This window comes from Panthera pardus, unplaced genomic scaffold (genome assembly GCF_024362965.1).
Source record: "Panthera pardus isolate Hobbes unplaced genomic scaffold, ASM2436296v1 HiC_scaffold_6, whole genome shotgun sequence".
Taxonomy (NCBI): domain Eukaryota; kingdom Metazoa; phylum Chordata; class Mammalia; order Carnivora; family Felidae; genus Panthera; species Panthera pardus.
The window spans coordinates 45,922,478-45,932,385 of NW_026526991.1; positions in this window are offsets into that span (position 1 = coordinate 45,922,478).

Sequence of the window (9,908 nt, forward strand, 5' to 3'; positions counted from 1 at the left end):
ACTTGCCATATTCATAGGGTAGAGAAAGGCAGAGTGACAATAGACTTTCTGGTGGGCTTACTTCAGTGGGTGGAGATGTGAGGTGCCTTGAAGGCAGAGCGCAGAGCAATGTTGCATTTCTCAGCCTGGCACCTGGGTCAGCCTTGAAGACGGAAATTCACAGGTATTTATGTCAATACTAATCTAAGTTCTTAAATTACCTTTCTTTTGTTAATTTTTTACCATAGTTTTATATTTAGATTGAAAATATGATGTCTAAGAAATTAATAAAACAGGGATACTTTGTGAAGATAAAAGTATAGATTTAAAAATTATTTATTATTTATGAAATCTTATTACAACATATGTTACATATTTTTCTTCTTAAATTTAGGTCTTAAATAGGACATTACTATTCCTTAATTCATAATTCCATTTGTTTTTAAAGAGGCCTGAACCTTCTATTACACCTCTTTACCACCTCTTATCAGTGACTTTGCAAATTGACTTGTCTCTTCCCTCCACCAGACTCTTCCCTCAACTGTTGTTGTTTATAGTAGACAAGAGGACCTCAGAAACCTCACTTATGTAAATGTTTGGTAGGAGAGTTGACTTGTTATTGGTGTAAATAACACAGCCAGGCACAATAAAGAGTAATGTATTATTTCCCCAAGGTGAGGGGCAGTTACCATGAAGGAATAGTAAATGATTCCTCAGTCTGTTTAACATGATCATAGGCTTTAAAGTGCATTCAATTAGATAGTGGGTAAATCATTGTTCTTGAATTTTCTTTCAATTCTTCTAATTACTTTAAAAGATAGTCTTAGTTTTGTGTACATTTATGATATCTTTCGAACACTTTGAATCTTTTATTTTATTTTATTTTGGGGAAAACACTTTTGTTATTTATTTTTATTTTAATTCAAGTTAGTTAACACATACTGTAGTATTGGTTTTAGGAAGTAGAATTTAGTGATTCATCACTTACATATATCATCCAGTGCTCATCCCAATAAGTGCCCTCCTTAATGCCCATCACCCATTTATCCCATCTCCCCACCTATCTCCCCTTCAGCAACTCTCAGTTTGTTCTCTACATTTAAGAGCCTTTTATGGTTTCCCTCCCTCTCTGTTTTTATCTTATTTTATTTTTTCTTCCTTTCCTCTATGATCATCTGTTTGTTTCTTAAATTCCATATGTGAATGAAATAATATGATATTTGTCTTTCTCTGACTTATTTTGCTTAGCATAATACACTCTAGTTCCATCCACGTTGTTGCAAATGGCAAGATTTCATTCATTTTGATGGCTGAGTAATATACATTTACATATGTGTGTATATATATATATATATATATATATACACATATATATGTGTGTGTATGTATATATATATATATATATATATATATATACACACACACACACCACATCTTCTTTATTTATTCATCAGTTGATGAATATTTGGGCTTTTTCTATAATTTGGCTAATGTTGATAGTGCTGCTATAAACATTGGGGTATATGTGCCCCTTTGAATCAGCATTTATCCTTTGGAAAAATACCTAGTAGTGCGGTTGATGGGTCCTAGGGTAGTTCTATTTTTAATTTGTTGAGGAACCTCCATACTGTTCTCCAGAGTGGCTGCACCAGCTTGCATTCCCACCAGCAGTGCAAAAGGATTCCCATTGCTCTGTATCCTTGCCAACATCTGTTGTTGCCTGAGTTGTTAATTTGGCCATTCTGACAGGTGTGAGGTGCTATCTCATGGTTTTGATTTGTATTTCCTGATGTTGAGTGATGAGTGATGTTGAGTATTTTTTAATGTGTCTGTTAATCATCTGGATGTCTTCTTTGGAAAAGTGTCTATTCATGTCCTTTGCCCATTTCTTCACTGAATTATTTGGTTTTTGGGTGTTGAATTTGGTAAGTTCTTTATAGATTTTGGATACTAACCCTTTATTTGATATATCATTTGCAAATATCTTCTCCATTTCCGTTGGTTGCCTTTTAGTTTTGTTGATTGTTTCCTTTGATGTGCAGAAGCTTTTTATCTTGATGAGGTCCCAATAATTCACAGAATAGAGAACCCAGATATGGACCCACAATATATGGCCAGCTAATCTTCGACAAAGCAGGAAAGAATATCCAATGGAAAAAAGACAGTCTCTTCAAAAAGTGGTGTTGGGAAAACTGGAGAGCGACATGTAGAAGAATGAACCTGGGCCACTTTCTTACACCATACACAAAAATAAATTCAAAATGGATGAAAGTCCTAAATGTAAGAAAGGAAACCATCAAAATCCTAGAGGAGAAAACAAGCAGCAGCCTCTTTGATTGATCTCGGCCACAAAAACTTCTTAGTAGACGTGTTTCCAGAGGCAAGGGAAACAAAAACAAAAATGCACCTTTCATTTTGAAGAAGAGGAGCAGGATTCATACTCAGAGTCTTGGTAGGTATTTATGTGTAATTAGAGTTTTTCTTTCTTATTTTTTTGTGTCTTTAAAAAGATGCTTTTTAAAAAAGAAGTTGATTTTAAAGAAAAATATAAGTAAATAATTACAGAAATACATTTTGTATACAAATATTTCAAACAAGTGAATATAGTACTTGACTGATTAAAGCATGTGAGGTATTGGTAAGGGCACAGGCTTTGGACATCAAGACTGTCTCTTCCAGTTAGTCCATGACTTGGGTGAGTATAAAATCCTTTCTAAGCTTCAGTCTCTTCAACTGTAAAATGTGATAATAACAGTGCCTATCTCATATGGTTATTTTGAGGATTATATGAAATTTAATATTAAGTCCTTAGCACATTATAGGTATTCAATGAATGTTAGCTTCCTCTGCTTCCACTATTTCTATCACGATGATTACTTTTGTCTGTAATTTTGGTTAATGGCATATAAATGTTGAGTAGAAACTAAAAATTATGAATAATACATATCTACTTTCATTACCATAGTTTTATTTTGATGAGCTTTATATGACCCTTTACTTCCTTTTAGATAACCTAGTGACTAAAATGTATTGAGTTATAATTGATAAGGTTAATGATATCTCTGGGGATAATAAGAGGAAAGTACGGGGGTGAATGGTGGAGCATAGGAAATTTAAGAAGGAAAACACAAAATCAATATAACTCTTGCCTTGACCTTGAAGAACTAAGAGTATAATTAATCTAGGAATTCAGAACCACTGACTTAATACTATTCATTCTCTCCATTTTAGGTAGATTTTATTTCTTCTGTATTCGACTTTATTATATTCTTCAAAGGTTTTCTATATCTATTGGGTACAGGTAAAATATAATGAAATGTACTACACCTTTCAGAGTGAAATTATTTTAGAAGTAGGTGTATGAAGCAGCAAGTGTAGTGATTTTCTGCTTTCTTCACAGAGGTGTACTGCTTATATTCATTCAAAAGAAGAAATGAATTTATTATTTATGTAATAAACTGTAATTTCTCTAGATAATGCTTATAGCAGAATTAATTATAAAGTGACTTAACAAAAATGCCCTAAGCAGAGTGCCAAGACCATTCAATGGGTAAAGAGCAGTATATTCAACAAATGGTGCTGGGAAAACTGGATATCCACATGCAAAATAATGAAGTTTGGACCTTTACCTTACACCATATATTAAAATTAATTTGAAATGGATCAAAGACCAAACATGAGAGCTGAAACTATAAAACTCTTGGAAGAAAACATAGGAACAAGTTTTCATGACATTGGATTTGGCAGAGATTTCTTTAATATGACACCAAAGCCACAGGAGACATACACACAAAATAAGTCAAATTTCATCAAAATTAAAAACTTTTGCGCATCAAAGGATACTATCAACAGAATGAAAAGGCAATCCATGGAATGGGAGGTAATTTTTGTAAACCATATATCTGACAAGAGATTAGTATCCAGAATATGTGAAGAACTCCTACAACTCAACAAGAAAGCAATCTAATTAAAAAGTGGTCCAAGGACTTGGGTAGACATTTGTCTAAAAATAAGTATATAAATAACCAGTAAGTACATGGAAAAGATGTTCATCATCACTAATCATTAGGGAAATGCAAATTAAAACCACAATGAGATAGACCTTCACACACATTAAGTTGGCCACTATTAAAAAATCCAGAGAAACAGAAATAGTAAGTGTTGACAAAGGTGCAGAGATATTGGAACCCTTGTGCATTGTAGGTAGGAGCGAAAAATGGTACAGTCACTGTAGAAAACAGTATGGTACTTCCTCAAATAATTGAATATAGAATTATCATGTGATCCAGCAATTCCACTTCTGTGTATATATGCAAAATAAATGGAAGCAGGGACTGGTCTAGATATTTGTACACCCATGTTAGTAGTAACGTTATTCATAATAGCCAAAAGGTAGGAGAAAACCAAGCGTTCGTCAATGGATGAGTGAAGAAACAAAATATGGTGTATACATACGATGGAATATTATTCAGGCTTAAAAAGGAAGGAAATTCTTGGGGCATCTAGGTGGCTCAGTCGGTTGAGCATCCAACTCGATTTTGGCTTAGGTCATGATCCCAGATTTGTGGGATCGAGCCCCATGTCAGGCTCTGCACTGAGTATGGAGCCTGCTTAAGATTCTCTCTCTCTCTCACTCTTTCTCTCCCTCTGCCCCTTTCCCCTGCTCGTGTGCACTCTCTCTCTCTCTAAAATAAAAACATAAAAATATTTTTTTCCAAAAAGGAAGGAAATTCTCACACATGCTACAACATGGATGAACCTTGAGAACATTATGCTAAGTGAAATAAGCCAGTCACAGAGGACACACGTTATATGATTCCACTTATATGAGGTACCTAGAACAGTCAAATTCAGAGTGACAGAAAATAAAATGACTGCCACCAGAGGCTGGGGGAAGAGGGGATTAGGAGTTATTGTTTAATGGGTATATAGTTTCAGTTTGGGAAGATGAGAAATTTCTGGATATGGATAGTGGTGATAGTTGTACAATAATGTGAATGTACTAATTCCATAGAACTATGCACTTAAAAATAGTTAAGGTGGTAAATGTTATGTTATGTGTATTTTATCACAAAAAATAATAAATGCTATAAGTATGTATTTTATGTCTGCTCCATGTTTAGTCCTGAGCTTGGAGAAGAGACATTTCCATAAGCAATATAAGACCTGGCTTTTGCTCACAAAGAGCTTAGAAAGTTCCTGCGGAAGTTCTGTCATAGTTGCTGAAGATAATATATTGACTTCTTTTAGGTCACAATCATTTATTGAGAGCTTGCTAGGTGCAAGGTGGTGTTTGGTTCTGAGGAAGCTTTAATTCCTGTGGGAGAAGAGAACAAAATAAGTAAACTATAGTATGCAGGTGGGAGTGGGTGATTAGTACTATAAAAAAAAAAAGAAGTAAAGTAAAGCTGAAAAGGAGAGTAGATAGTGTTAGGAGTTCGGGGGTAGGGAATGTCCATTTCTAGATAAGATGGCAAGGAAAAGCCTACTTAGAGGTGACATTTGAGCAAAGACCTGAAGACGTTGAGAAAGAGAGCCATGGTAATACCTGGGGGGAAAGTATTTTAAACACATGGGCTCTGACGGGCCTAGAAGTGAAAAGGAGCATATAGGACATGATGGGGGGCAGTGAGAAGGGAGAAAGTGGAGCATAGGAGATGAGAAATCAGGAGGGTATGGCAGGTAGGGTGAGGAGTAGATTGAATAGTCTTGAAGATGGATCTAGGGTCTTTCCTCTGTGTCAGAAGAAAGGCAGCTACTGGACTGGAAGGTTTAAATAGAGAAGTGATCTGACTTATGTTTTAATAGGATTACTCTGTCAGACTGTAGGTGGGTATATTAGTTTCCTATTTGTGCTATAATGAATTTCTACAAATTTACTAGTTTAAACCAATACAAATTTATTATCTTATGGCTCTATAGGTCAGAAGTTCTACTGGGCTACAATCAAGGGGTCAGTGAGATTGCATTCCTTTTGGAGGCTCCAAGGGGCTAATCTATTTCCTTATTTTTTCCAGCTTACAGAGGCCACTTTATTGCTTGGTTCTTTTCTCTATCTTCAAATCCTTCTCTTTCTCACTCTCTCTTATCTCCTTCTTCCACTTATAAGGACCCTCATAGTTACATTGGGCCCACATGGATAAGCCAAGATAATCTTTCTATCTGAAGATCCTTAACTTAATCACACCTACAATGTCCCTTTTGCCATGTAATGTAACATATTCACAGATTTGGGGTATTACGACATGGACGTTTTGGGAGAGCCATTATTTTGCCTACCACAGTCCATCCTCTGGCCTCTGTCTTACATACAAAATGTATTCTTCCAATCCCCACATCCCCCAACATCTCAACTCATCACAGCAGCGACTCTCAAAGTCCAGACAACCTCATCTAAATCTCACTAACTGAAAAGTCCAAGATCTCATAATCTAACCAGATATAGTATAGGCTCTGGGTATAATCTATCCTAAGGCACAATTCCTCTCCATCTGTGAACCTACGAAGTTCCAGAAACAAGTTAGCTGCTCTAAAAACACAGTGGTGAGAGGGGTATAGGATAATAGTTACAGACATTCCTTTTCAAAAAGAGAAAAAATGGAAGGAAAAAGGAGTCACCAGTCCCAAACAATTTTGAATTTAGGTGGGCAAACAGCATTATGTTTCAAGATCTTTGGGTTTATGGAAGCCATCCTTACTTTTTCATGAAGAGTAAGTAGTATGGGCTTGCAGCTGAGTATTTTTATCAGTCTGTTTTCTGCTTATAGAATTTTGGGAGTCTGACAGCCTTTTTTATTTGTTCTCTGTCTTTTCCAGTCCAAACTGGTTCTGCTTTTATAAAATTTTTGAGTCTTATGCGTCCCTTGTGTATGTCTTGGGATTTATTCCATTAGACAAGAGGCTCTTCCATAGGTCTTTCCTAGGTAATCCCATCCCAATGTTTAGCTTCTTTTGAAGTGGCTCAGGGGGAATCTATGAATCACATGCTTAATCTTTTCAAAGAGTTCTGTTTGTGATCGAATACTCCAGTCTTTTGGACCCTTCCAAAGCACTAACAATATATATTATACATATATGAATATTTATTTGAGGTATTATCTGTTTACAGTAAAATTCATAAATTTCAAGTAAACAGTTACATGGATTTTAACATGTTTACACATCCTTGTAACCACCACCCAGATCAAACTATAGAACATTTCAATTCTCCTAACATTTTTTTTGGTGACTTTTCAGTCAATACCCTCAGCAGCTTCCCAGAAGTAATGACTATCTGATCTTTATCACTGTAGATCAGGCCGGTCAGTTTGTGGAGCTAACATTTTCTGATGAGCTGGATGTGGGATGTGAGGAATAGAGGAGAATCAAAGGTTACCCCAAGGTTTGTGGCCTGAAGTACTAGATGTTGCTATTAATGGAGGTGGGGGAGGCTTTGGGGGGAATAGGTTGTGAGGTAGGGAGGATAAAATATCAGGCACTCAATTTTGGATACGTAAATCTTGAGATATATACTAGATGTCCAAGTGGAGGTACCAAGTAGGCAATTTTTTATGTGAATTTGAAGTTTGGAACTAGTGACATAAATTTGGGCATCCTCAGCATTTTGGTAGTCTTTAAAGCCCTGAAAGTTGGAGTGATCAATATATAGAGAAGTCTGAGGATGGAGCGCTGCAATACTCCAATTAAGTGTTAAAAGATCAGGAAGTTGAGGAGGAACCAACAAAGGAGACTGAATAGGAGCAATCTGAGAAGAGGAAAACCAGTAGCATTGCTACCCTGAAAGCCATCTCAAAGTTCGATGTGGCATGATGACAATGTTAAATTTTTAACATAAAAATCACTTTTGTGGTCCTTAAAAAGCATATGAACAACTGTGTTAGTAATATTTTCCAGAAATACAAGTAATGAACCATTACAAAAGTGGACAAAAAATTGTATCACTAGTAATTTTGAAATGACTAACGATCAATTAATTGATATTCTTTTATGATGACTGCTTACTTTGGACTTCAATTTGATACTTGGGCTTTGTTGGTCCCTGAAACTCTCGTAAGAAAATTGGCCTTGGTAAACTTCACAGGAAATAGATTATAGAAATAGAGAACAAGAAAAATATCTCAAACCCATGCAACATCAAATAGAGGTTGTTAAAAAGCTTTGTAATTCTACATGAATTCCAACTTTTAGAGAGAGTGGGGAGTTTCTCTTTAAATATCATCCTAGAAATTGGGCTTTAGCTGGAATAGACTCAAAAGAGGCACTTGGATCAGCCAGGTGTAGGCTAATTTCCACCCGGCTATCCACTAACAGTCAGTCAACTGATATCCCGGTTATTCAGTTTCTTCCAAGCAGTGATTGTCAACTGCTTATATCATTGCTGACTTTGGTTTTCTTTTTCTTTTTTTTTTTTTTTGACTTTGGGTTTCTAATGAGAATTAGTAACTCTTGGAACTAGGCAGCTACCATGAAATTCTTTTTGTTGTGACTGTAAGCATATTGCAACCTTAGACCCTTATATTATTTATGATAATGTTCATTGAACTTGTGATGCTGATGATGAGAACACCATGTGGGCTAGTCTGATAGTATGAAACTGCAAGTGGAAAATTATACACCGTGTCACAGTCTCCATCTTGAACATTTTTCAGATTTCTCAGCGCTGTGTAATATAATGGTGCTGTGTGACTCTCATGTCTTCAGAGAGGAAATTATATGGAAAATTACTCTCAGCAGATTGACTGATGACTTGTTAATGATGGCAATGTAACCTGTGTTAATGGAAGATTTGTTAGCTGCATTTTGGATGGCTGATCACATGCTGTTGTGGTCCCACTTACAGTTCTTACTTGGGTGGGTTGGCAAATGCTTGCTATTTTAAGCTGGTTTTGGAGGTAGGTGAAAGAGGACATTAAAGTCTCTGAAAGAGCTTTCCCTTCTGTTTTTAAACATGATTGGAAGCTATCTTTTATTTATTGAGGATAATTTATATTTATTTATTGAAGTATGGCCAAACTTACAAAGATCTGAGCAGTAAACTAATCAGCATCAAATTTAGGTATGCTTAACCAATAGGTGCCTTTTTGTTTTGTACCTTTTTCCCTTAGTTTTCAGTGTGTGTGTGTGTGTGTGTGTGTGTGTGTGTGTGTATGTGTGGTGTACGTATGTGTGTTTTCTGAAGAGTAGCTCTGGAAATGTGGAAAGTTGCTTTCTCCTATGGAAATATTGAATATCAAATAAGGAACTAACAAAGCTATGTTTTTCCACTTCAAAGATGTGGGAACTCAAAATGCATTTTAAAAATACCAACTCATAGTGAATGCCGATTAGATGATCTGATACTACATTGGTAATATATTTGGTATTATAGTTCTTGTACTTTTATAACAAAGTGTGTGACTCAGAGTACATGATCAATAGATATTTTTTTAATTTAACTGGGAAATGAAGTTGGGCTGGCGTAGAAATCACATCATTAATCAGTTTCTTTTGCTAGTTTGTTTATCAGTGCATCTATTAATTTGTTTTATAGTTAATACCTGCCATTTATTATAAGTTGTGATAGGTCTTGTAAAAAAATATGAGAAATATGATGTGGACCTTGATTTCAAAGGATTTACAGTTTCAAGTGGGAGATGATATATATGCAAGGGATTAGAAGATAAAGTAGAAAATTATTACAGTGGGAAAAGATATTCTGAGTTCCAAGTTTATAAGCTCATGGAATTTTGGAACCTAAAACTGTGGTAAGCTCAGGGACATCTGTGCATATTTATTTATTTATTTACCTTTGTTTATTTACTTGTTATTTACCTTTGTTTATTTGCCTGTTATAAACTCTTTAAAATGATGTAATAAGAATTTCTCTTTAATGAGACAACTTAGTTTTAAATTTCACTTCCACAATAAAAAGGCTAGAGTGCCCATTGAAA